General features: G+C 35.6%; 1 protein-coding gene across 27 annotated transcripts in view; it reads right to left on the bottom strand.

Moving 5' to 3' along the window:
• The window catches only part of ZBTB20 (zinc finger and BTB domain containing 20), an 832086-nt gene that overhangs the window by 324760 nt on the left and 479768 nt on the right, over positions 1-27558 (bottom strand). For 2 of the 27 annotated variants that reach the window (XM_073231626.1, XM_073231623.1), the window contains one exon: positions 16-10729. The exons of the other annotated variants lie outside the window; for them this stretch is intronic. The gene's annotated coding sequence lies outside the window, so the exon portion shown is untranslated. The remainder of the gene's footprint in view (positions 1-15; positions 10730-27558) is intronic. 27 annotated transcript variants of the gene reach the window in all.

The raw sequence follows: 27558 nt of genomic DNA, 5'->3' as shown, positions 1-27558 counted from the left end.
GTTTAATCTACTTACTCTTTCTGCTCGGGAGGCTGAGGTTCCTACATTTCCAGCTCATGCTGGACTGTACCGTAAGCAACAAGTGAAATGAGTTCAGTGATCTCATTCTAGTCTTCGACTCCTGTCCACATCGCTAAGCGACTGCACAGCTTGGCACAGGCCAGGGTGAGTCAGCAGTCTCTGGTCATGAGAGGCCAGGCCTGGAATAGCAGTGGTGGTGGTGGGGTGGGGGGGGTAGGTCGGGAGCAAAATGAAGCAGAAAGGCAGTCTAGATGGCACGGCTAGGCGATGCAGTTCACAGAGACACTGCAGGTCAAAATGAAAGAGCCTCATCAGCTCTCGGGTGAAGACTGCAGGTCTGTAGAAAAAGGAGCAGCAAGGGAGAAACTCAGAACGGCTGTCTACCAAACATAGCAAGAGCAAATTAAGAGTACACAGCAGAAAAAGAGCACATGGGTAGAGTCCTGGAGAAGAAAAGATATGAAGATTTCTGGAATACCTTTCCTTCCATGTGCTCCAGAACTTGATCTAGTAAACTGTGGCAACCTATGTACTCTTCAGGCATATCTGGTATTGCTTTCCCAATTTGGTAAGTAGCAAAATGAACAAATGAAGCAAAGCGCTGCAGTTAAGTAGCAAGAAAGAGCCTTGCATGCCATAAAACAATGTAATTATAAGTAAAAGCCTAACATCTCAAAGACACACATGTTGGAGTCAATAGTGTCCTTGCATAGCCTGCAAAATTCTGGTGACAAAATAGTTAAAGAGAAGCACTCCTTAAATAGAGCTTGGGTGGGGTAGAGAAGAGCTGAGAGAAAAGAGGCACAAGTTCAATGATGACACACAAAGGAAAAACAACCTTGTGTCCCTATTTCTACTCAAAGGGGCCAGCGTACAGCTTAGACAGGAATGGGGGCTTCCCACCAACAGGACTTTCAAACACCTCTCCCTGTGCAGTAGTACTGTAAGACAGCAAGAGGAGAGGGAAGATAAGACAATCTGAGTGAAAAAACAGGTTCAAACTAAAAAATAAATGAGTAACAGACACTTTGTTTTGCAAGAGGCAAACCACTCTATGAGCCAATGGGTTGAAAAATAGTCTCAGTAACTCGAACAGACTTAGAGGAATCATATCTGGATGAGGAAACTGAGGTGGACACAGAGAATTATCAGTAAGTAATAACGATGGTCTCAAAATAAGGAAGAAAATGGTCTCAAGCGAGATGGTATGCAGCCACAACAACATGGAAAGAGAGTAAGATCAGCAGAGTTGGAAAACACTAGTAAAAGATTAAAGTTATTTGAAGAAGAAGAGTAAGGACCCACCATATATTCCTAATTGTTGTCCCTTGGTGTTGTCCCTTTAAGATGTCTAAAAAAAATGTGGAGTACATTTTATTTAGTTTTCATTCCAGAGAGTATCAAATCATCTCAACGCATCTTTACCAAATTAGCTCTCTAGCCTCAGTTTCCTTCTCTTTGAAATGGAATCTTGTCACTTTCATTGAATTATTATAAGGACTGAATCAATATTTGTCAGTCCTCCCTTATCACAACAGGATGTCATATGGTCAACACTCAATAAATTGCTATTATTTTTATTTAATTATCATATCATCTTCATAAACACCCAGTGTTGTTCCATTGAACTGAGTGGAACCAATACGTAAACTAAGAAAATCAGTGGGGTAACACTCCTCAGAGAATGCTGCTTTAAAAAGCTCATTTCTGTCTAGGTGTGTTAAACTTTACACTTGAACACAGAAGAGTTTGAAAATCAGTTATGTTAAAATCTAGATTTGGGGTATCTGGGTTGGCAAAGCAGCTTGATGCTTAACAGTGTTCAGTAACTAGAGACCTAAAAAAGAAAAGAAGGATTTTTAGAAGCTACTCCAAAAGCAACAGGATAAAAGTGCCATTGGCCTTGACCGCATGAAGGGTTTTTTTTTTTTTTAACCAAAGGGGAAAACAGTCCAGTTGATCTTCCCAGCCTAATTGATTAATTGTGAGTCTGACCATCTGGCTGATGAATGCTGACACCCAGCAGTGAGTACTGTGTGACACAAATCCGGGTGCGTTGTCCCTGATGCCTGCCACAATAATGGCAACTCTGAACTTAAGGTTAGTTCATTCAGGCCTCTTGGCTCAGTTTCTTCATGGAACAGTGGTTGTGGCAGGGAATATTTTACTAAGCCTGGTCAAGCATTATCTTCTCATATTTCCATTACCCCCTCCTTTCCAACGCCTACCTGCTCCTGAGCCCTCTCTTGTACATAATCACTTTTCATGCAAAGCATTCCATCTGTAGTTTTCATCACACTGTCTGATTCTCTCATTTCTGGTTGCTCTATTCTGAAAAACATTTGGTCGAAAAGACCAGTACTTCTATCTCACTGGGAATCCTATGGGAATCCTGTTGAGACATTTATACTGTATCTTCTTTGCTACTAGTTTACTGTACATGGCACTGTGTTTCCAAACAAAGAAAATCATTTCACCTAACTGTTGAGTTCTCCGTGAGGTTCAAAGAAGAGCAGGGGTTAACAGAAGATAATTCTTACATTTTAAACCTACATCTGATCCTCAGTTAGGTGTGTCCCCTGGAGAAGATTCTCCCCATGAAGACTCTGGAGCACATTTCACTGTTAAAGGACACCAGGCTTGTGCAAATAACAGAGATCAACAGTAATGTCACCCACAAAGCAATCTATACCTGGAGATAACCTGTACATGGGAAAATTACCAAAGCAGATCACCTCTGAGCACACAAATACAAACCCTGTGGGATGACAACCAAATCATTTTATTATTTTTTGAGGGAAGGCACAGGGGGGTAAACTGGCACAAAATGTCTTGTGCAAGCTTGGCCAACAGGTTATGACGAAGTAAAATCATCGATTTCTCCTCTCCTTTCCCCAGATGGATTTCCACCTCAAAAGTCATCATTTTCCTTGCTCCCCACAGATGCTGAATTCTTCTACATTCCAGGCTGGGTTAGTGTTAACTTTCAGTAGAGGATGGCAATAGAATGTTGAACTACAGAGTTCCAGACTGGGAGTTGGGAAATGTTTTTGGCGTGACTGTCAGTAAACAACTCTGTGTCTAGGGCAAGTCAAGCCTCTTAACTCTCCACGTCTCAGGCTCTTCATTGGAAAATGATAGGGTAGGACCGCCTGCACTCCATCGCTTCTGCCAACACTAAGGTTCTACGGTTCTGTAGCTCATTTCCTTTTTCTCTCTGGCATCCACTGCTCAACAATTCTGCTTAGAGTCGTATCTCTGCTCTCAGTTACTGATGGAAAAACAGCTCCTTCATTCACTATCTGGTTTTTGGTATTTGTAACCTCTCTCTCTCTCTTTTTTTTGGATGCTAGATATTTTGAGTCATAAACATGAACATATCCAGCTAGATGCTTTAAATTTGAAAGCATTTAAGGAGAATAGCTTTCCCATGTAGAATGCTTAGTGCAGCTCGGCATGGAGGAAGCCAGCCATCCAAAAGTGGAGCAAAGGGGCCAATTCACAAATGAAAGGAAGCCTTTCATAATAAGAGTCTCCATACTCTTCAGTGCAGATAAAGCTAAATGCTACCAAATTTCAATGACTTTTCCAATCAGTCCCAGACACCATCACAGACATGCAGGGCTGCAAACTGGAGGATCAGCACTGGCAGTGATGAGTTCTCATTTCACCTCCACCCTGTATTGCCAAGTAGGATTTAGGATGGCATAGTAATAAGAGCCAAGAGGACAATCTGTCATTTATTTTCCTCCAAACTTTTAGAAATTTCCCATTTGGGCTCTGTTTCCCAGTTTTAATTTGGTAACTGCCATTTTTCAGCATTTCTTTTAACAGGTTACTAATAATTTCTGATACAGGAGCTCATATTTCATTTTGTGCTGCTAGAACTGCTGTTAATATTTCATTTGCTTTCAATCCAGCTCTGAATAAAGGCTGCTGGGTTTCTGATACAGTGTTAACACTTTGGTTCTGGAGATTTTGATCACCAGTGTTCACCCAGTGTGTCCATATCTTGCTAGGTGAAAGCGATAGCTTGTTTGTCTCAAAAATATCTCACGGTGTGGTATACATTCTAGGGGTACTTCGGGGTTTCTTTTTCTGGATCTTTGATGAAAACACCAAAAACAAGTATTCAGTGTTTGTTCTCCCAGGTAACTTGCTGTTTGCTTCAGTGGTAGTGTTCTGGAAGCATGATGCCCTAGTTAAGAACCATTCTCACAGGCAGATCTAGGTTCAAATTCTGGCTCTGAAACTTACTATACATATTGGAACTATACATATATACTATACATATAAGTAACTTAACCTTGCTGAGCCTGTTTTCCCATTGGTACAACCGGGGTAATCGCATCCATCTCTACTGCCATGATTATTCAGTACATTAATGGAAAGTGCTAGAGACTTTCTGAGTTCTTAATAGATGATGGGTGTCATTGTTACCCTAGTTGTCATAAGCCGCAAATCCACATTATAGTGTTATCGCTTTGCAACATCTTTTCAGGGTCAACAAATTACTTTTGGGTCCAGGCTTTTGTTTGCGTAATTATAGTTTATATCCCAAAAACTCCCAGTGAAGTCAAGTAAAATATTTTAAAATTGGTCCTTAAAATGATATGTAAAGTTAAAAATAGCATATAGCATCATCCTATTATGTCACTTTTCAATCCAGCATCAGATTCTCAAAAGGTTTTGTTCATCTAATCGTCAGGCCTAGACAAGGTACTTTGAACCAAATGCTAATCCATTCCATAAAGAGATGGCTTATCATATTTACTTTCCCCTACTCTCAAAGAATATAGATTATTCTAATATTCTTTGGGTATGTATCAGTCAGGGTCCATTAGGAGAGAGAAAGCACACAGCAATTTGAACAGGAAAAATTTAATAAAAGGAATTATTAACTGTAACAGGGGATTGGAGTAATGAGGGAATAGCTAGTAAGAAGAGAACTCTAAATTATATTACATAAGAATAGCAAGTGTAAGGAGCAACCATCACTTTAGAGCTGAGACAGTACCCAAGGAAGTCCCCTCCACCACTGGGCTGGGACTCACACTTTGTTGCACCAGGGGCACAGAGAAATTGTGGGGAGCTGTGTCAGCAGAACTTGCTGGAAATCTGCAAGAAGCTGTTCATGCTTCTTGTCTAAAGCATTCAATTAAATAAACCACCCAATGCATGTGTGTGTGTGTGTGTGTGTGTGTGTGTGTGTACATGCACACACATGCCTGTGTGTGCAGGAACACATTCATGGGCATATGCGTGCATGTGTGCTGGGCACTGGAGAAGCTACTGGTGCTTCAGCTGCTGGGCACCAAGGCAACTGTGTGTGCTGTAGGAAACAGGCCTTGCCAAAACCATGCCCACTGCAGAAGTCTGCCAAAGGAGTACCCGGGGCCATGATGGGAAACTCCCTCCTGTAATGTCTCCGCAAAACCTCTACTGACAAAGTGCCCTCATCCCAGTGGGGAATGGAAAAATATTTAAAGCACTCAGATATATTTTTGTAGAGAAGGCAAGAGGGTAAATTTTTGGATGTGAGAGACAATACACTGATCATTATTTGAGCACATATTTTATGAAATAACTACTTAGGAGATTATAATCCGGTGTTTTTAATTTATTATACTAATGTTGACCTTTACTAATAAATTAAGCCTGTATTGCTAAATAAATAATGATAGAATTAAGGAAAATAAGATTCTATTAAATAAAAGTAGTAATATTAGTATTTGCATCATATATCTTTTTTTCCAAGCACTGCCCTCATGTTTTAATTGTTTATATTTACAGATTAAGAAAAAGATGAGCAGCATATTACATTATTGACCTGAATTTACACATCAGTGATCCAGCCCAGAATTTCAAGTACGTGGATAATCAGGAGAGTAATTATAAACAACCCACAGCCTCAAGAGAGGTAAAAATCACCTCGATTTTAATTTTTCCTTTTTCTCTCCTTTCATTGACTCTAGAACTCATATTTGCTGCTCCATGACTTATTTTTTGGGAGGCTGTTAAGTATAGGTTGCTATTTTTCAGAAAAATCAATCATAAATTTAGTAGGTCCTATGGTTCCCATCCTATATTGTTCTAGCCTCAATATTAAGCAGAGAAGCATCAGTAAGTGACAATTTGGTGCATTCTTCAAGGTACACACACCTATCACTGTCAGAACTGGTTTTACATATACATGGGGAGGTTTCTGCCAAAACACCTCCCCTATTTGCACCTACTTCCTTAAATCTTTTAAGAAGAGGACAACCCTTTTCTCTATAAGAGGCAGATTTAAAAACACAAACCCTCAACATTAGCAGTGGTGGTGGTGGTGAAAGGCTGAGGGACACAGAAAGCACCTGGAGAGCAGAGGGTCCTATGGAAGGAGGACTGTCTTGAGGCTAAGAGCACACGGTCCCCACCTCAGCCTTCATCCATTTTACGTAGGCTGCTCAGAAGCAGTACTGTCTGTTCCCACTGTTACAGAAGGGAACTTGCTTCCTCACAGTTGTGCTTTCTGAAAACCAGAGGTATTATCAAGCAAAGCAAGCCTTGTTGGGCTTGTCGACATCTCCGCCAGCTGCAGGAGATTGTCTTTAGGATTTTCTTCTGTTTGTGTTGTGTGAGGACTGAGGACAAACTTAATGACCCTACATATATTTGATTCCCACCTCTCCAACAAACAGACATGCACCTCTCCTCTGCAATTCCTGAGCTCCAAAGGAGATGATGACAAAGGAGAGCCCTAAGCCCCTGTGAATCAGGCAGGCAAGTCCATTCCATTTCATTTTAGTTTGCCCTTCTGTTCAGCTGGCTTTTCTGCTCTGACCCACTATACTTACCCTGTCGACTGCTCTTACCAGCAACATGCCTTTTTAATCAGCCTTCCTGGGGTCTGCATTTGATTACAGCATTTGTGTTCTATTTTGATTCTTTTGTGCTGTGCCCTGTGGTGTTAGCTTGAAAGGTGTTATTTATAAAATGAAATTCTATTGTATTGCCACTTGGATTCAAAGAGGACATATAATATTAATGCAGAATGTATTTAATAATATCTTGAATCTATTAAATCAATTTCTTCACGAGAACACAGAATGGAAGGGAGGCAAGTGGGTTGGTAACCAGGTAATAAGACTAAGAATCACCTGCACTTTTCTTCACAAGCTCTTATGAAGCTGGCACAAGAATCATTCTCTTTACATAGGGGTTTACAGAAGGAGGCCACTACCTTTCCTCAGCCAGGCCAGTGCAGTGTGAACCTGTTTAAACATTCAATTGTGTAGGCCAAACATTTTCCTAGGCCTCAGATGCAAATTTTTTCACTAAGGAAACCATGAGATGAAACATGGATATGACTTTTTTACTACCTAGTAAGATTTAGGTAAAGAAAAAAATATAATCACCTGTCTCCAAGGAGCTGCTTACAAGATTTCTAAAAAGAAGTACATTTCTTATGTTCCTGACTCTTCTCAAAAGCAGGCTAGGAAAATTCAGTTTCCAGGGTGGCATGTTTAGAATGATATTCTCACCTAGCAAAAGTGTGGTTTTCTTTAGAGCTAGGCCTATAGCGAATGTTTATGAATTAGATTGATGGAGGAGTCCTAACCTTTTTTTCACTTCTAATTTTAATGCAAACCAAACACTGAAACATTGTATCATTGTATCACAGTTTGCACATCACATCTGTTGCTACACACATTCTATTTTCCCCTACACTTTTTTTTTTCCTGTTTATACATCTGAAGTCATCAATGGCTAAGTGGCTGTTTGGATAGGGAAGAAGAGAGGATCAGATATGGAAGATGCGTCAGCAATCAGGCCCTGCACATCTTGCTAAAAGGAACTGTCAACCACAAAGGAAACTGGCTGTGCAGTCCTAGTGAGAGTTCCTAGATTTCATCTGTTTTCACTCACTGGCTCATTATATAACACCAGGAAATTTAGGGCCCAGTTTTCTAATCACTAAGATGGGAATATCTATATTTATCTTTGTATACACGCATTAGGCTTATTTAAGGATGAATGAGATAATGGTTCTGGAATAGTCTAAATTCTCTGCAATGAAGGTGGGCTACAAATGCACAATATTATTAAAATCGTAGTTCAGACCCTTGTTTTGGTTCTCCAAATCCAGCTACATGAAGCATTAACAAATGAATGAATTTTTCACCCTTTTGGGAATAAATCATATACCCTCATTCATAAATGACATCCCAAACATAAGAAGATAGGATGTGTTGGGAAATAGACATCTCAGTCTTGAAGGCAATAAATTATAAGGTACCTTCATGAAAAGATCATGCTATTAATTTCTGTATCCAGCCAGGTCCTACTTCTTTGGTTTGCATTATGTAAGTATTCTACTAATATTTGTTGAATGGAGTTGAAAAATAAGATTATACATTTTAGAGCTGAAAGTAGCTAGAGATCATGTTAAGTCCAGTTACCTCATTTTGCAGATGATAAAACTGATGCCCATATAAATTAAGCAATTTATCCAAGTTAAATATTAACATTACATGTTTTTAAAGCAGTTGTTAAAGATCTGCCACTGAAATTATACCACTTAATCAATTAAAACAAAGTAGACATTCTTTTGTCATAATAATGAACACTCTTAAACTCAAATAATCTGCAGTATTCCAATCTAACCAGGGAGGCTGAAACCTAAAGTAACAAGTAAACTTCATTAAATGGCTGTAGACCTTAGGTGTGCTAGAAATACCAAGTTACTGAAGTTGCCCATTTTAATCCTGTGCCTATCTCCCAGCCCACTGGCATATTTTCAGGTAAAATTAAGGTCATAAGAACAAAAAGTAATGTCAAGTCCTTGAAATTATGTGGGATTCGTGGAGGCGCAATTCAAAAATGAAATTACTTTCATTTGTTATTTCAGTCTACTACTGAGCCATATTGTAGACTGTAAGCCAAATTTAAATTCTAAGGTTCAGGAAACAAAATAGGACAAACACTTTATCCTTTGTTAAATAAAAAATAAGGAGGCCTGTAGTGAAAAAGGCAATTTCCCTTTAGTGGCAGTTACTTGTGTGGTATTTGCAGAAACAAGTTTGTTTGACTCTTAGCTAAGTTGTCTGGTTAAATCAGCCTCATAACAAATAAAAGCTAGTCAAATTATCCTTTTGACAGACTTCATTTTTTTTTGTGTGTGTGTGAACAGTATTAATTGTTTTCCTTTCCTTTATTTTAATTCAATCAAGACATTTTAAATTCTTGATCAGAATCTTTAGCCAGGGTTATTTTAATAATCTTCTAAAAACTGCATAGAACAGAAACAGAATACATGCAAATTTTCAATTAAAGTACATAAGGATCTAGGAATCTCCAATGAACCACTTTTCATTTTTCCAAAGCTTTGTGACCATTGGAAATCCCCAATGGTCACAGAGAACAGAACTTGAAGAAAAGAGGGGCAAGTGATAACAAAAGGATTGATGCTTCTAATTGCTGGAGGACCTGTAGGACACTATTGTTTGTGTATTACCAAAACTTGATTCCAGAAACATAATAGGGCTTCCACAGATGAAGTTCAAATTATTAACTTGGTATTTCTGTCTCCATTTCTTGTCCTACCTTGCTTAGGCATCCCAGGTTCTAGAACTTTCCGACAAATATTGTGGAATGTAGCCAGACTACATCGGTGTTTCCCTTTATGCTGGTATTGCCAAAGGAGTCCTAATTTTTAATGTCCCTCTTCTATTATGTCCATAGTTTGTCAAATCATGCCTGGGCTTCTGAGTTGGAATATTATGTATTCATTTACTATGATTCAATAAGCATCTACTGTATATGAGACACTAGGAAAATAAATAGGAATAAGCCTTACTTCCCACTTTCAAAGAATTAAGGAATTCACAATGTGGTGGCTACTTTCCATATATAGTATACATATTCCTTCTTCCAAGCTTTTGCTCTTGCCTTAGTTGGAGCACTGTACCATTGTTCTTTGGATTTAAGTCCAGGTTATGTTCTACTTTCTCCATTTTGTAGTTTATATAGTCCACATTAACTTACCTTTATTTTTTATTTTTTTGACTAGTAAACACTATTGCTTACCCAATATCCATTTCCCCAATTCTTCCTAGCTATAGACCCTCTATTGTGTTTACAGTGGCAATGTGCTTAGTCCTGTATGATGAGTGATGATATTTCTAAGCCAATCATGACAAATTCCCTGATTTCTTTGCCTCTCTTGCAAGGGAACCCAGTTCTTGTCAATAAGATCTATGTGACAATCTGCTTGAGAGGCTGGTTTCTGAGGGAGCTTCCCTCCCCACCCCCACCACAGTAAAGGAAGAGGTAAATGGTGACCCTCTGCCTCTTCCCTCTTTGAACATGGACATGATGCTTGGAGTTGCAGCAGCTATTTTGTGATGATAAAGCAACAAATATGAAAAAAAGGCAATCCTAGAGATGTTAGCCCTGACTTTATCATAAACCAGGAACACCCTATCTCTGAACTTCTGGTTATATGAAAAACAAACCCTTATTAATTTAAGCCAATCAAGTCAGGATTTCTGCTACTGAATATATTTCTAACCAAGAAATAACTTTCACAATTTGAATTACCAAACTGTTCTTCTGAACTAGGTGGCAAACACTGATCACATTCTTGGTGTTTAACAAATATTCATTTGCTTCATATCTTGATCTTATATACCAGACATCCAATATATGCAATGATATTCTCATTCTGAAAGCAAGGGAGAAATTTGTATTAAGAAAAGAGGATTAAAACATATCAAAAAAGGAAAACATGAGTCTAAAATAAATTCTACAGCAAGAATTTGTTACGACCTAGTTCAGTTATGAATACAATAAAAGCAGATTTTTTAAAAGTTTTCTAAAATTAGTAGAAATGTATTTTGAGTAAGAAATAAAACATTAGAATAAGCCCCAAAGGGTTGTATGTTTTGAAGAAGGGATGATATAAGCAAGATTTCTATTAGATATAAAGGCAATGCAGTGCAGTTCCAGCTCTATTAAAGCTAAGTGAGGAACCAGTACTTGTTAAATATCACTAGCAACAAGACATTTTCTCTGTCCCTTAGGTAACATGACTGTGACTCATCCTAATGCTCGACTCCTTAGCATGCTAATTAGCTTCCAAACTCTTTCACCTGAGGTTTAAACACATGAGTGAGGAAACTATTATAGCATTTGCTTTTGGAGAAAAGACTACATAAGTTGGGACAGAAGCTATTTTCAAGCCTTCCAAATATTACAAGAAACGGGGAACTGTTGAAGGAGAAATAAGTAGCTTTGGGTCGTTTTAGGTTAGTGACCTTAAATATAAGGTGTGATTTAATCAGAAGCCAGAGTAATCACGGCAGGAGGTGGGGAAAAAGACTCAGAGCTGCCTGGAGTGAGGGAGGACCTTGGTGGCAGCTTTCAGCTTGAGCTAAAACTGCTGGACTCTCTCAGAGGCTGCACGAACAAAGGGATGCCTTATGTAATGCATCTTGTATTCCTTTGTGAGCTATTCCACAACAAAGTTTCATTAGCTTCCCCCAGCTCACAGCCCCAGACATTTTACTACTTCCAGGCTGCAACTTGTCCAGAAGGGAAACTTTCTACCTTAAATAAAAGCTTAAATTGCAGGAAAAAAAATGACATTTTTTTAGGAACCAAATCAAATTAATTGGAACTTTATACTGGCTAGGATACTCTTTAAGCTAGGTGAACAAAAGGACTCTCATTTGAAGAATTTCCAAATAATTCAGCAATGGTCAGCAATAGTTGCCCAACTCTGTCTATCATTTTCTGGTAGTGTTGCTCTGTTAAGTGTACCACCCTTAGAGGGTACCTTTCAACACAGCATTTTATAGGCAAAACAGGGAGACAGCATGTTACATGGGTGGTACATAGAAATACATTCTCATACATAGCATCTCTTATCAAAATAAACTTATTTTTGTGCCTGTTATGAGGATATTGTCAGATTAAATACATTTTTATGATATCAAATTTAGCTTTGATCTGTAAAAACCTATTTTTTGGCAGTTTAATATTTCAAATGTTGGTTTAATACTTGTCATGTAGACCCCTATGGAAGTGACTAAGGTTTAGTGGAGAATATTGCATAGAACATGTCTTTTGGTCTAAGCGTCTGGGTTGTACATGGGCAAAGTTCAGTCAAAGCTTTATACCCCAACTACGAAGTGGCATAAAATAAATTTAGATTTTAAATCTCAGCAGGTGGCATTTTTCCTTCTGACTTTGTCTTAAGTAGATGCCCTGACACTCCATCATCTCTTGGGCAGAGCTGAGACTGAAGCATTCAACAGTGCTTAGAAAGCTTAAGAACAAACTTTGTGGCAACTGGAAATCAAGGCAAGTTACAGGCCAGGTGTACAGATTTGCTTCTTGTTGGCCTTTTTTCATTCACAACACATCACTCTTGGACTCAGAATTGTCTTACAAGTTGGGTAACAGTATCTCCCAGTTCCATCAGGATGGTCTGGTTCCAGTTCCAGCTGTCCAGGCACAATTAGAAATAGTGGCCACTTTCAGTCTCAAACGTGTCCCAGTTTGGATGATAAATTATGGGGTTACCCCACATATAAGCTTCCAAACAGTAATTTATAACATCACTTATAGTGATAATCATTGTCTTTAGGGCAAATTAAAATAGTCACATGGTCAACTTCTGTAAAGAGAAAGGGATAAACTAGAGCTACTTTCATTCCAATTCTTCAATCACAGAGATCTTGACATCTAAAAGTTTATTTTAAGATGACAATGATTTTGCAAAATCATATTCCTGTATATTGTTTCCTAATTTTATGTAGTATTGGTTCTTTTTAGCCCTCTCTTTACAACAAGAAGGGCTATTTGCCCTTACCATTTGTTGTAATGAAAAAAGCACAAGATCTGAAATCAAATTCTTTGAATCTTGGATTTAGGTCCTAATTCAACTATTTGCTCAGTTGGCAAATTCAAATAACCTCTATGAACATCATTATTATTAGCCCCTTCTAAATTGCCTGTAAGTCCATTTTAAAAACCAGAAGTGAGTGAGCTATATATACCACAAAAAGCTAACATAATTTCAATATAGTTGCTATTATTTCTTTTTAGAGTAAAGACAACTTTTCCCTTTTCCACTTCTAGGACTCTTGTATGGACTGCCGAAAAATTACCCACAGCAGTTAAGCTCAGGATTCACATACAGGAACAGGGCTCTTTCACTACCGTCTCCTTCTGACACCGCTGCCTCACATTTCTGGGGGACACCTGTGTGTGGACACGGATGGCTCACAAAGATCTAAGGAGGAAAGACTATGGAATTTGTGCACTAAAACCAGAGAGCGAAAGACTGGACTTTAAAGTACATGACTCTGTTCAGAAGTTTTTAGTGGTTTCATGAGTTTCTGATATAGCTAATCCTTCCTCAAAAGGAAAAGGGAAATTTGGGAGTAAGAGGAACTGGAGTAGAAAGGCTAGTTAGTGGAGCACAAATATTTTCTCTTTACTTGGCACATTTTTAAAAGAGATTTCTGGTTACCTACAGATACACTGTTTCTTCTTGTTGATATTCTCCTTTTTCATCTCTGAAATTCTAAATTCTTTGGCCCAGAAAAAGATCTGGGTGCTCAGACTTCCTTCACTTAGTTTACTTGACATTAAAATTACATGGAAAGTGCTTTTAGTTTTTCATTTATAGGAATGTAATCAAACAATTTTATTTTTTTAAAAAGTCTCTGACTTTCTCCCCATTGCTTAAAAGACATTTTTTTTGGGCTTTTAGTAACTGTAGAAAAAGTTCTTAGACTTTATCCTTCATCCAAATAATTCAACAGGTAAATAAATACGCAAAATGGTGGTCTAGTCCTGTAATGTATGGCATTTTTGACAGTTTCAATTGACTACTTTGAGATCAGTACCTAATTTGAGGCTTCAAGATCTCTAGGTTTGTACAAGTTTCTATCAAGCCACTCTCCAATTAATGATTCTCAATTTTAAATATACTCCGCTTGCAAAGGTGGTAATATAAAAAAGAGGAGTGAATAGCAACAGACTGCAGAGGGGGAAAGGAATGCCAGGAAGTACTTGGTATCCCTGGGCTAAAAAAGAGCACTAGAAATCTTCCCCCCAACTCTTGGAGAGAAAAATCTCTCACACATTTCATCTATTAGGAGTTCATTTGTGTTTAACAAGCCCCTCTTTTAAAATGCAAATCTGCCTTGTGAACCTGTAAGCCTCCTTCACACCTTATTGTTAATTACTTTGATGTTCTAGAATATGATCAACACTTAACTGATATTGGCAATCTAGGAATGAACAAATAGCTCAGGGTAGAAAAAGGGAAATTTTGGTGGTGTGGGGCAGGAGATGGTAGTGTAAGGATTTTGTTTGTGGGCAATAGAGCATGCTGATATTTTTCAGTTGTGACTAGGAGAGTGGCAGTCACTCAGGTACCACAAAATGAGCACTTTTCCTGATTGTCAGTGTCTGGCTGAGATCAGACCAGGTCTGGAAGCCTGTACACTTCAAGTTTTAAATATTTAGCCACAGCAAGTTAATTGAGTTTAGTCTTTCCTGGACACCCTTCTAGCTAATTCTCACAACACTGGATTCTAAGATTTATTTGGTTCAGCCTCCCCACTTGGAAGCTCAACTCATAAATAAATTTAAAAGAAAAATGAATGTAGTCCAGTCCCTTTTCATTGTCTCACTAGTTATTCACTTCTTTGGAGATTATGTATTTAATCCTAGAAAACACTGTAAGCAGTTTCAAAAGAATATAAGATGATATATTATTTCTGTATCTGTTTTAGTGTCACTTGATCTGATATCAAAAGGTTGCAAAATTTGAATCGCACTTTTTTGACTTAAGCTACAAATCTTAGCTAGACAGAAATTCAAGGAAAAAATATTTTATAACATCTTATAACATTATTAATCACCTCTCCTTTTATATGAAAAATAAATATGCTAAAATCTTCACTGTTAAGAAAAGGGGTCATCTTTCCCGTCAAAATGGCTAATTTTAGTTTTATGTGGTTGGATACATTTGTAAACTATTACATGAAAACATATGGTTGGAACATTCTTATTCCTTCATGACTGTTCCTCTTTTGAGGCTGCAAAATTTTCCTTAGTTGTTTCATGTGCTAGTTTGTTGTGATGATGGCTTCTTGTTCTAAATAATTTTCTTCCTTTTTCTATTGTTAATGAAATGAATTTTAATAAGGAAAAAAAGAAACCCTCTAATGAAAATCCCTTTCTTTCAGATGAGGGTTGGGAACTGATACAGGACACAGGGGGACAGCAAACATTATGTTGCACATTCTTCACTCAATTGATCTTTTTGTGGTTTATTTACCCAAATGCATTTGACAAGTAGTGGAGCAACAGTGGTAAAGGGATTATCCGAGGGGCTAATTTTCAGTTTGTCTATAAAGTACTAGATAATTTATTATTATTATTAAACACAAGCCTACATATGTCTAGGTACCCTCATCAGTGGAAAACCATTTTAAAGTATCTCACCCATAAAGAGGGGTGAAAAGTTCCAGAGGTACTAAAATTTCACAAAGCCTGACTTTGGAGTTTTGGTATGATTCTCAGTTGTTCTTTGAGGGTAATAGTCAACTATTAACTTTGCACAGTTGAAGTGCAGTTCTTTCAAGTAGAAGAGGATTGTAGATCAGTTATGAATCCTTTCAATTATTTAATTTGATGTCTTCCTTTATACTTTGCCCTTACCTTTCATTATAACACTCCTCCTCCTTTCCTCATATGTTTTTACCCCATACCTTCCCAATTCTGCTTGACAGTGAGACTCTACTGCTTTGGTGCATGATAGGTTCTTGATAAATACTTGTAGAATGCATGAAAAACCACCTGGATAAATATTATAGAGTGAACAATAGGAAAAACTGTGTTAGGTAAATTAATAAATCTAAAGCTTTTGGGAGAAAAAAATCCATGACAGTAACAAAATGGTTAATAATTCCAAAGACATTTAGGAAGGATGGCCTCGAAGGCTAAAAATGAGAAATTCTAGAATCAGAAAAAAAATAAAGTTCAACAAAATCAAAAGCACATGCAAAGAAAGTTAATATATTGTTTATTATAAAATTAAAAGGAAAGACTGAAATTAGGAAGCTAGTTGGTATTATTATTATATCAAAAGTAGAAAGTTATTTCTTTCTGTACTAGATCTAGGGAGAAGAACTCTAGAGAGAACAAATTTTCCAATGCCACCAAGCTCAGAATAAGGAGCAATCTGTAAGAGTTGAAGTTGGTACAAAAAAAAAAAAAAAAAGCTCAATGTTGAAGGCAAGGTGCACTGGTTTGTGTGGTACCCAGCTTCCAAGATGACCCCCTCTGTTCCCTGCTTCCTGGTCTTCACACTCTTGGTTAGTTCTGTCCACATTCTATCAGGGTTGGTCCATGTGACCAATATAACATGGTAAGGGGGTGGTGTGTGACTTTCACTGCTAAGCCAGAAAAGCCATTACTGTTGCTCCTTACTCTCTTCAATCAATCACTCAGGGGAAGCCAGCCCCTATGTCATGAGAGTGCTCAAACAGCCCTATGAAAATGTCCAAATAGCTAGAAACTGAGACCAATGGTCAACACCAACTTGTGAGCCACGTGAACCACGTGGTGGATCCTCCAGCCCCAGTCAAGCCTTCAGATGACTGCAACCCTGCTGACATCTTGATTCCAACATCGTGAAAAGTCTCAAATCAGAACTACCCTACTAATTGGCTCCTAAAGTCCTCACTATGAAAGATTCCTGAGAGATAATACATGCTTACTGTTTTAAGTCACTAGGCTTTGAGGGATTTTTTTTTTTTGGTAGCAATAGAAAACTAATATAGTGATTGTGGCTTTTTTTTCTACCTCAGCTGCACAGAATTGAATCATAATCCTTGCTACATGATGCATATTCATTATTGGTCCACGCTTGGCCTACTTTTATTCACATAGCTATTTTTTAATGATTAATAAACACCAGCAAACTGAGTTCCTTAAAGAAGAGCTTTAGAATAATCTACATCTATCCATAGAGTTTACTCCATCTTATAGTCTTGCCTCTTTCATCTAAGATAACATGGTAAAATAGGTGGTGTGTGACTCTCTCTGCTAAGCCAGAAAAGCCATTACTGTTTCTCCTTACTCTCTTCAATCACTCACTCTTCATAACACTTGTTATGAAGTGTTATGAAGTGAACAAGTGTTATGAAGTGAACAAGACTCTTGTTATGGAGTAGGAAGCCAGCCCCTGTGTCATGAGGGTGCTCAAACAGTCCTATGAAAATTTCCATATGGCTAGGAACTGAGACCTGATTTTTATATTTGTCATTTCTTTGTTTTCCTTCTCATGTAGTTTTGTCACATATGTATTTTTACATTTATGTTTGCATGTATACATGTATATCCATATAATGTATACAATATGTATATATTTTAGATGTTTTTAACTTTATAAAATGCTATTATGCTGTATATAATGTTTTGGGATTTAATTATTTTCACTTATTATTATAACATTAATTTTTATCTATGTTGTTGCCTATCACTACAGTTCACTCATTTTGTGTTGAATTATTGATGTTGCCAAGATGGTCAGGAAGACAGAAAAATGGCATTAATAAGTCCTTACATCACAGAATTGTATAGTTATGAGCAGGTAGGGTAAAGCATATTTAGGATATAATTTAAATGAATTCATTAGCTTTAGAAATGAAAAATTTAGAGAAAATTAATTTAGAAAGGTAAAGCATTTTTCTCCCTATGGATAATGGATATTCCAAAGCATAGTTTAGCAAACCATGTACATTTATTGTTAATGTTACAGTTTATTATACACACAAACACACATACAAACTATGGGTTCCACAGATGTTGAAGTGAATATTATGAAGCTCAAAGACCTATGAAAATATAGTAAGAATTGCCTATATAAAAATATGTTAGTGTTCTAAAGGACTTACTATGGGAGATGATACTGGGGAGTGAATACCAAAGATCATCATCTTTTCTTTAAGAATTTACATAATACATTTTTGTATAAACAATACTTATGTACATAAATTTTATTTATTACCAACTATTCTCAAACACATATACATGACTGAAGAATTCATATATCTGATTACCTAATATCTACTTCAAACCTTTATGAATGTAATCTAAAACATTACTATATAATAAGCAAGTCTAATTATATGGTCAAATGGTGAGGATCTTTCAACCTTACCTCTCACCTTCTTCCCAGTTACTCAAAGATCATATTCCTTTCTCTCGATAGCACTATCCAGAAACTGGCCTCATTTGTTAATTCCAGAAATGTTTCAACTATATTTGTTTCACCCAGCTATTTCTTGGTATCTTTCTGGTTGGCATCAGTTTACAATGGATAGTATTGCTGGGTGTCAAAGTTATTTTATTTTAATGTTATGATTTCCCCTTAATCCCCTACCATACCCTAGTGCCTCAAAGAGGGATGTTGAGTCATGGAGACTTAATAGGACTCTTTAAGCTAAACTTCCAGTATAAGTAGACTCTTGTTATGGAGTAGGCAAATTAATTTTATCCATTAAATCAGGATTTATTTAGCCATTTAGCTTTACCAAAAAAACAAGAAAACTTCTCTCTGGCTTGATACAATTACAAACAACGTGTGTGAAAACTATTTAGAGATATTTCATCCTTAGTTCTTCACTAAACAAATTATATAGCTTTGAGGAATAGAAGGAAAAGAGATATTGATGAACCAGGGCCCTCATCTATAGTATGAAGTCCAAAGCATGGAGCAAGCCAGAAAAGAATGCAAAGGATTAGCAAAATTACTGAAGGTGAACGGAGGTACTGATAGAGACCCTATATAAGAAAATAGGGTATAAACATTTTAGGAATACATTTTTCTCAAATTTTTCAGTTTTCCAATATCTCCACATGAGAAAGAAGGACTATATGAAAAGCCGCTCAGTGGGAGGACGATAGGAGCCTGGGCTGAGGAGGTGGCTCCCTGGCCGGGTCCTGCCTTGACACCCTTTCTCAGTAGGCTTGTGGTGGATGAGAAAAGTTTGGTAAACTTTTATGTAGGGATAAAAGAATGAAAGGTATATCTTTTCTCCTTGTATTGGAGTTTGCATTTGGAGAAGAGATTGCAAGAGTCTAATTCCTTCTAATGAAAACTCTCTTAGGAACATATTTAATAGTTAGGCAATGACAATAGGAAAGAGAGACCGGGTTTAAGATTTGCTTTGGAGGTTGAATTGGTAAAAATGTGGTGAAAATAAGCTATATTGGACAATAAGCCAAAAGGTAGAATAATCTCTTTCTTCCAGTCTACTGTATAATGGAGAGTTAGTTGACTTTTATGCTGCAAATGTAAAGAAAACAAGCTTCATTCATCCTCCTGTAATGATGTCAATCTAATTTGCTATTAAATTTCCATTCAAATGCTGTTTTGTTTAGTTACAGGGATTTAATCCCCTTAAACTTTCCCAGGAAGTTTGTATGGAAGTCAGTTGCTAAGGGTTTTCCTAAGGGGACCTACAAAACATTGGAAGATAAATAACCTAACTACAATAAACAGATAAAGGAGACAGAAGGTTTAAGAGTCACCTTTAGAAAGGAAAAGAAAAGACTTAGAATCTGGGCTAGAGTTGCTAGTTAATCACTGATTGGAGGGAACTTCGTCAAGGTAGTTTTACACTTCCCAAGAAGGGAGGACTTTTCTGTTTTTCCTCTTCAGAATAAATGCACAAGTTATCGTGAAAAGGAAGCTGGAGAGGAATGTCCATCATTCCCCCTCTTACAACCTTCCTTTTATTCATCCCTCCACTTCGACAGCAATTCCTTCAGTAACTCCAAGATAAGTGGTAGCTGGGAGGTCTCAAAAGTCTAAAGTGAGGTGCAATTTACTTTGGTTGAATGAAAGAAAGCAATGTGATATGCTAGTTTTAGAAGAGCATGGGTGTGGAGTAAGAAATCAAGACATTTATGTGAAAGGGAAACTATTTAATCATGAGAGCACTCACTGTCTGTAATAATCATTTGGCAATTGACCAGATGGTACTCTGGTATGTGAACATCTCTTCATTTGCTAACTGATAAAATGTTAGGAGAGGACAAAAAAGGATTATTCTCTAACTTTCATCATCTGGAAAAAAGTAAAGACAAGAACTAGGAAACAGAAGACAATACTAGATTATTCTTAAGGTTAATCTTTTAGAGATTTTTCACAAGAATAGGGTGTTTAGTGTTCATACTTTATAAAATATGTTCTCTACTTATACTTTGATATGGTTGTCCATTGAGGCGTAAAAAGATGCATTTTAAGTGTAAATTTTAACTGCATTTTGAGCTTGCTTTGACTAGTTGCCTGCAGTATTAAATTTGTTATGACACTCCCTCCATTATTTCTTAGCACCCCAGTTAATAAAAAATTTACTAACATAAATTAACATATTGGTTAACTTTATCAATTAACATAACAGCTATTAATTACATATAAGACATACTAATCAAACTATAATTAATATTTTTAATATCATTAATAGTTATAAAATATTATATATGACAGTAGGAACCATTTATTGAATGCTTATTGTATACCACATTTTGCTAAGCATTCTATATACATTTTCATAGTTAATACTTTCGAAGACCTAAAGAGCTAAGTATCATTAGATAAATGAGGAGACATAATCATCTTTTCTTGTTAAAGGAAAACACCATACCCGTCTTCCAAGCACTGACATAGAACAGAATGGTAATATCTTAAACTTATAAAGTGCCGTTTATAAAAGTATATTGTTAACTACTTCACTAATTTGTGCTACATGCAATAATAATGTTATATTACACAGGACAGAAATGTTGCCCCCTAAGAGAGAGCATCTGATAAATTGTGCCCAGTGATTCATTAGAATAATAGCTAAACAGAAGAAGAAAATTCCACTTGAAATACAGAGAGAATTTAGAAAAACCAAACGCTTTAGCTTGACTAGAATTTGTACCAGTGTATTTCAAAGTTCATAAATACAGAAGGTGATGATCACTGACATTAACAGGGGGTTATCATTACATTTCAACCCAAAGCAATAGACTCAGGCAATGCAGAAGTGCCTCCTGAAATAAAAGTAGAGCAAATATCATAGTTTATTCCAGCTCCTACTCTTTTGACTAACCAACAGGCTCAGAAATTAAAGATTTAAAGATTTAAAAATAATACAACTTTAAGCAGTTGACCAATATCTAAGTAAATAGAATAATCCTTATTACATTTGAAGTGTCTCACAGTTAAAAAATTTAACCTATGCCCATTCATTTCCTATCTTCCCAAATAATACAATAACTTAATTATGTGAAGTTTCACCTGGCAGAGGAACCAAAAAAGATATTATTTCACTGTTACTTTACTTCAAAGTAAAGAAAAAAAAAGTAAAGAAAGGAATGCAATATAAACTATATGGGAAACCTTGTTTTTGTGTGTGTGCGTCTACCACGTTGTTTTTACTATTAATCCTCTTGCTAACGAAATACAAAATGTGATTATTCAAACAGATGCGTCTCAACAAAGTTAGAAACATTGAAGGGAAATTCATAAATTAAAGAAGATAAATAGACTCCAGAAATTCTAGTTCTTGAGAAGCTGATTACACACAAAAGGGCTATTAAAAGTGAAATAGGAGAAAATCTTCTGTGTTCATTAATAAGAGAACGTGGAATTCCATGAGGTTCTTTTCTAAAGAAACCATTAACAATGCTGTAGACCAACAAAGCCCAAAAGGGTACACAATGGACTCAAGTCTCTGTTTGAGACTCATGGATGTACTTCATCAGAATGTACTTCCTCTTTAGAAAGTCATATAGGTGAAGAAGCTGACAAAGCCTACAGAGAGAGAAATTCCACATGGCATAGGAATAAAATTTATTTGACCTCAAGTTCTATATATATGAAAAAATACATAAAATTAGTTCTAATTCAAACCTTAATGAATTTACTTCTGTTGGTGGTGTTTTGCCTCTAGAATGTTCCCCCCTTTTTTAACCTCTAGTATATAACTCAAATTACTTTAAATTTATATATATTGGTAAGTTGTGTATTTCCTTAATCTTTTATAGAAGGATAGGCTAAATGTGATAACTTTTAAAGGCTAGTCGAAGATTTCCTTTCAAAAGTAGTAACAATAACAATGGCAATACTAATACAAAAATAATGAATGTATAGTAGTGAATGAATGAGTATCAGGCACTATGCTTAGAATTTTACATGCACTAATAAATTAATAAAATTTATAAATTAATACAAATTATTGTCTTCTCATAAATTAATAAAATTTAATAGTTTTGAGGATCTACTCCAGATGAGGTACTACATGAAATGTGTCACACAAACACATACAAGATAGAAGCAATTTTAATTATGCAACAGAGCTAGAAAATATAATGGATAAGTATATCACGGGAGATTTTTTAGTAAGACTGAATAGGTCCTTTCATATTTCTCCCTCTGAATCTCTCCAAATATTCTCTAATGTCTACTTTTCAAATGAAGAAAAAGGAAACTGTAATAATTTTGAAAACAGTTATTCACAAAGAAAACTCCTACTCTTTCATATAAAGCACCGATTCTTCAGTTCTTAAGACACACAATATTCTCTGCTATTTCTGAAAAATCATTGACAAGTAGCCATAAAAACTTAAATAATAACTGAAAATAGGCTTCAGAGATCAATAGGCCAGGAAGAATTCTTAGAATATGCATTGGTCTCCACTCACATTTTTCAATGTCATGTACTTTTATCTGTCAACAGTTTGTTCTGTGATTTTTTATATCCTTAGATTAAGGAATATCAACATTTACTTACAGAAGTATCCTAAGAGTGTTCCCACAAATGCATATTCCCATGAAGACCAAGAAAAACATAGAATATGAAAGTCATAGTATTTTGAGGTCCTTTTGGTTTTCTTTTTCTCATTACTATCACTACTAGTAAGCCTTCTGCTTCCTTCTAATAGTTTGAACCTTTCATTAGACCTGGAATACAGTGCTCTTTATTTAGGACTTAGAAATATCAGTTGTATTTTCAGAGTCATTTTAAGTTATTTCAACTATAAATATTTTAATTAGCTGAAAATATCCTAAAGCTGTTTAAGTATAAATATACTCCCACCACATTCCTCTATGCTACCATAGTAATGTAGTTGGAATAAAGTTTCATTAAACTATATGGAAGAAATTGGTACTTTATTAACATTTAAAAATTAAACACTTTAGGTCACAGGACATAAGATATAGTTAGGCCTTCAGAACTTCTGATGCATCATTTTAAAACATCATTTATCATTCTGTTAAAACTGAGGTCAAGTTTCTAAAAATGTAACTTGCTAAAAGCAGGAATAAATGAATGAGGGATGAGTCCGTTCAACTGATGAAAAGGGTAAAAAAATACTTTAAAAGCACACCACATGACTTGGTAAATATTCAGTGTATCAAAATGTAGTTGCCATCTGGCGTTGATAGACTGGGCTAGAATATGTGTTAAAAAAAACGGGAAAGGAAGTAACTCAGCCAGGTTAATGTGCTCTTGTCTACATTTCATAATTCAGGTACTAAGTACTTTAATAAATATTCACTAAAAAAGAAAGGCTGCATTACAGTCAGACTTAGGCAATATTTTGGGGGTGTGTGGGGAGGAGTAAAATAAGACTTGGTGACACCTATATAAGTTAAAAACAACAAAGAAAGTATTTTAGGTAAAGCAGAATTCTCCATAATACGATAATACTTCCAGAATGACAGCTTCACAGTTACACACAGGAAAGTGGTAGGCCTACATTTGGAAAGAAACTGAAATCTTGCTTATTGTCAGCCTGAATATTCAATTGTTCTTTTCTTTGGCTATGACTACTTAAAATAAAATACAGTGAACCAGGGAATAAACAAACATATTGGTTAGATAGTAGAAAGAAGGAAAAATTAAAAAGGCATGACATTCTTTGAAGTTTTTAAGCTAGAGTTTCCTATCAGTTTAGGGATATGTAATCAAATAAAAAGTAGATGTGAAGGATTTTATTGCTCTTGCTCAAGAATGAAGCACATTTAAAAAATAGAAACATTCAGGAAAGAAAAAAGATGAACATGAAAATGAAAACTTGCCCAAGTAGCAATGCCTGTCCCAGGCCATATCTGGCTTGTTGTAAGATATCTCTTTCCTTAACCCTAAATATCCTGGGTTTCCAAATCTTGACATTTTACATTCTACCACATCACTTGGAATCAAGGCAATAGGCAGATAAGAAAATTTTAATAGTGCTTTGAAGGTTAATTAGGACAGGGTCCAGGGAAACTGTTAGCAAAATGAATGAAACACATCGGATGAAAGTTGATTAGGGTCAAGTTGCACATTTAAAAGAAGTTGAGGTAAAATTTTCATAAAGCAAAATTCATGGATTTTAAAATGTATAATACAAAGAGTTTTGATAAATGTATGTATGTTGCATAATAATCACCAATCTAACAGAGATTTACAAAGTTCCTTTGTTCTCACTTCCAGTCAATTCCCACCTCCCATGAACAACCAATATTCTGATTTCTATCATCATAGATTTGTTTTGCCTTCATATAAATGGAATCATACAATGTGTAGTCTTTGGGGTCCTGGCTTCTTTCATACAACATGTTTCTGAAATTCATCTACATTGCTGTCTGTATTATAGTCCATTTTGGTCTTTTTTTGTTCATTTTATTAGCATTCTATTCGATGAATATACCACAATATGTATATGCATTTTCTACATTTGGGTATTTCCATGCTTAGGCAATTATAAATAAAGTTACTATAAACATTCCTGTGCAAGTCTTTTTTGAGGGCATAGTTTTCATTTCTTTTTGGTAAATAACCAGAAATGCAATTACCAAGTCATATGGTAGGTATATACTTAACACTACAAGATACGGACCCAATGTTCCAAAGTGGAACATCTCCACTAGTAAATGTAAAAGTGCCAAGTGTTCTACATCCTTGTCAACACTTGAATGTGTCTGTATTTTTTATTTTAGTCATTCTAGTAAGCATGAATTATGATATCATTGTGGTTTTAATTTGAATTTCCCTAATGATTAATGATGCTGAATACCTTTTCATAAGCTTATTTGCCATTCTTGGACCTTCCAATGTTTAGTGTCTATTAAAGTCAAAAGCCCACTTAAAAATGGTGTTGTCTATTTGTTATTGATTTGTAGACATTCCTTACATATGCTGGACATGAGTCCTTTGTTGATATATGTACTGCAAATATTTTCACACAGTCTATTGCTTGTCTTTACATTTTCTTAACAACATCTTTTGATAACCAGAAATTTTTAATTTGGATGAAGTATGACTTATCAATTTTTTCTTTAATGTTTATGTTTCTTTTGTGTTCTGTGACTCTAAACAATCTTTGGCTACTCCTAGGTCATGAGATTTTTTTCCTCCATGTATCATTCTAGAAGTATTCCAATCTTAGTTCTTGAAGGGTTTAAAATATATATCAAATTAATTTTAGTGTATAGTGCAAGATAGAGGCCAAGGTTTAATTTTTTTATTTGTTTATTCCATTGTTCAAGCACCATTTGTTGGAAAGATTTTTCTTTTCCAATTAAATTATGTTGTCACCTTTGTTGATATCCACTGACCACAAGTTTGGAGTTAATATCTGGAGTTTCTCTATTCTATTACAATGACGTATTTGTGGGGATTTTGGGGAGAAAAGGAGCTGGTATAACCTGTCTTTATTGCTGCATATTTACAGAAAGTCTTGAAATTAGATTATGTGAGTGCACTGCTTTTGTTCTTCTTCTTCTAGGTTATTACCAATTCCATATAAATTTTAAAATCAATTTGACAACTTCTCCAAAAATTAGAAAAAAATTACCTGTGAGATCTTGACTCAGATGGTATTGATTCTATAAATCAGTTTGGGGAGAAATGACACTTTAACAGTACTGAGTGTTAATCCATGAACAATGGATATTTTTCTTAAAGACTTTTTAGTTTTGAATGACTTATTCCTAAGTATTATATATTTTTATACTATTGTGAATTGATTTTAAAATTTCATATCCAAGTTATTTGCCACTCTTATATGAAAATATAATCAATGTCTGTTAAATGTCTCTGTGATCTTCCTAAAATGTACAATTAGTTATAGTTGTTTTGTATATTCCTTAAGATTTCCTAATGTAAACAATCATGGGAATGTGAATAGAGACAGTTTTATTTCATTTCCTATCCTGATGCCTTTATTTACTTGCTTTATTACTGTGGCTAGGATCTTCAGTACAATGTTGAACAGAAATAATAAAAGTAGATATCCTTGCTTCTTAGGTGAAAAGCATTCATTCAGTCTTTCATCATTAAGTTGGTATTAATTATAGGTTTTCAGAGAAGCTCTTCAGATTGAGGTCATTCCTATCTCTTCCAATTAGATGAGATTTTTAAAATTATGAATACCTGTTAAATTATTTCAAATGCTTTTTCTGTATCTATGAGAAGAACTTATTTTTCTCTTTTATTTTAGTAATATGGTGAATTTTACTCTGATTTATTTTCAAATGTTAAACTAAACTTGAAATCCTGAGATAAACTCCAGTTGGTCATGAGGCATTACCCATTTTACGCATTGCTGGAATTTATTTGCTAATATTGGTAAAAAATTGCTGTTCCCAGACCCATCGAGGATACCAGCCTGTGGTTTTCTTAAAATATCTTTTTCAGGTTTTGCTAATAGGATTATGCTGGCCTCATAACACAAGTCAGGACATGTTTTCTCTTTCCATACTTTCTGAAAGTGTTTATGTAGGATTAATATTATTTCCTCCTTTAACATTTTATAGAATTCTCCAGGGAAACTTCCTAGGTCTGGAATTGTCATTTTAGGAATGTTTTTGATAACAAATTCAATTTCTTTAATAAACATAGGGTTATTCAGATTTTCTCTGTTTCCTGTGTCAGTTTTGGCAACATTTTTTTAAAGGAATTTATCTATTTCATCAAAGTTGTTAAATTATTAAATTAAGTTTTCATAATATTCCCTTGTTAGTCTTTCAATATGTGTGTGATATGTAATGTTATCCTCTTTCATTACTGATATTGATAATTTGTATCTATTCTTCTTGATCATTCTTGCCAGGGCTTATCAATTTCATATTTTCAAAGAATCAAGTTTGCCTTTGTAAATCTTCGTTTCCTACTTCTTGAATTTTTATCTTTATTTCCTTCTTTCTACTACTTTGGGGCTTTATATGATCACAGTTTTCTAATTTACTAAAGTAGAAACTGAGGTCATTGGTTTAAAATTTTTCTCTTTAATTCTGACTTAGTAATGAAAGCTCTAGAGTTCTGCTAAGTTCTGCATTTTCAGTATAACTTGATTTAAAGTATTTTGTAATTGCCCTCATGACTTTATCCTTTCAACTCTGGAGTATTTAGAAGTTTGGTCTTTTTAGGTATTTAATATTTTTTGTTCCTAATTTAATTACCTGATGATCAATCAGGGAACGTA

This window comes from Manis javanica, chromosome 3 (assembly GCF_040802235.1).
Source record: "Manis javanica isolate MJ-LG chromosome 3, MJ_LKY, whole genome shotgun sequence".
In the NCBI taxonomy this organism is placed as follows: domain Eukaryota; kingdom Metazoa; phylum Chordata; class Mammalia; order Pholidota; family Manidae; genus Manis; species Manis javanica.
The sequence above is the reverse complement of the archived record's forward strand: the minus strand, read 5'-3'. Positions and strand labels throughout refer to the sequence as shown.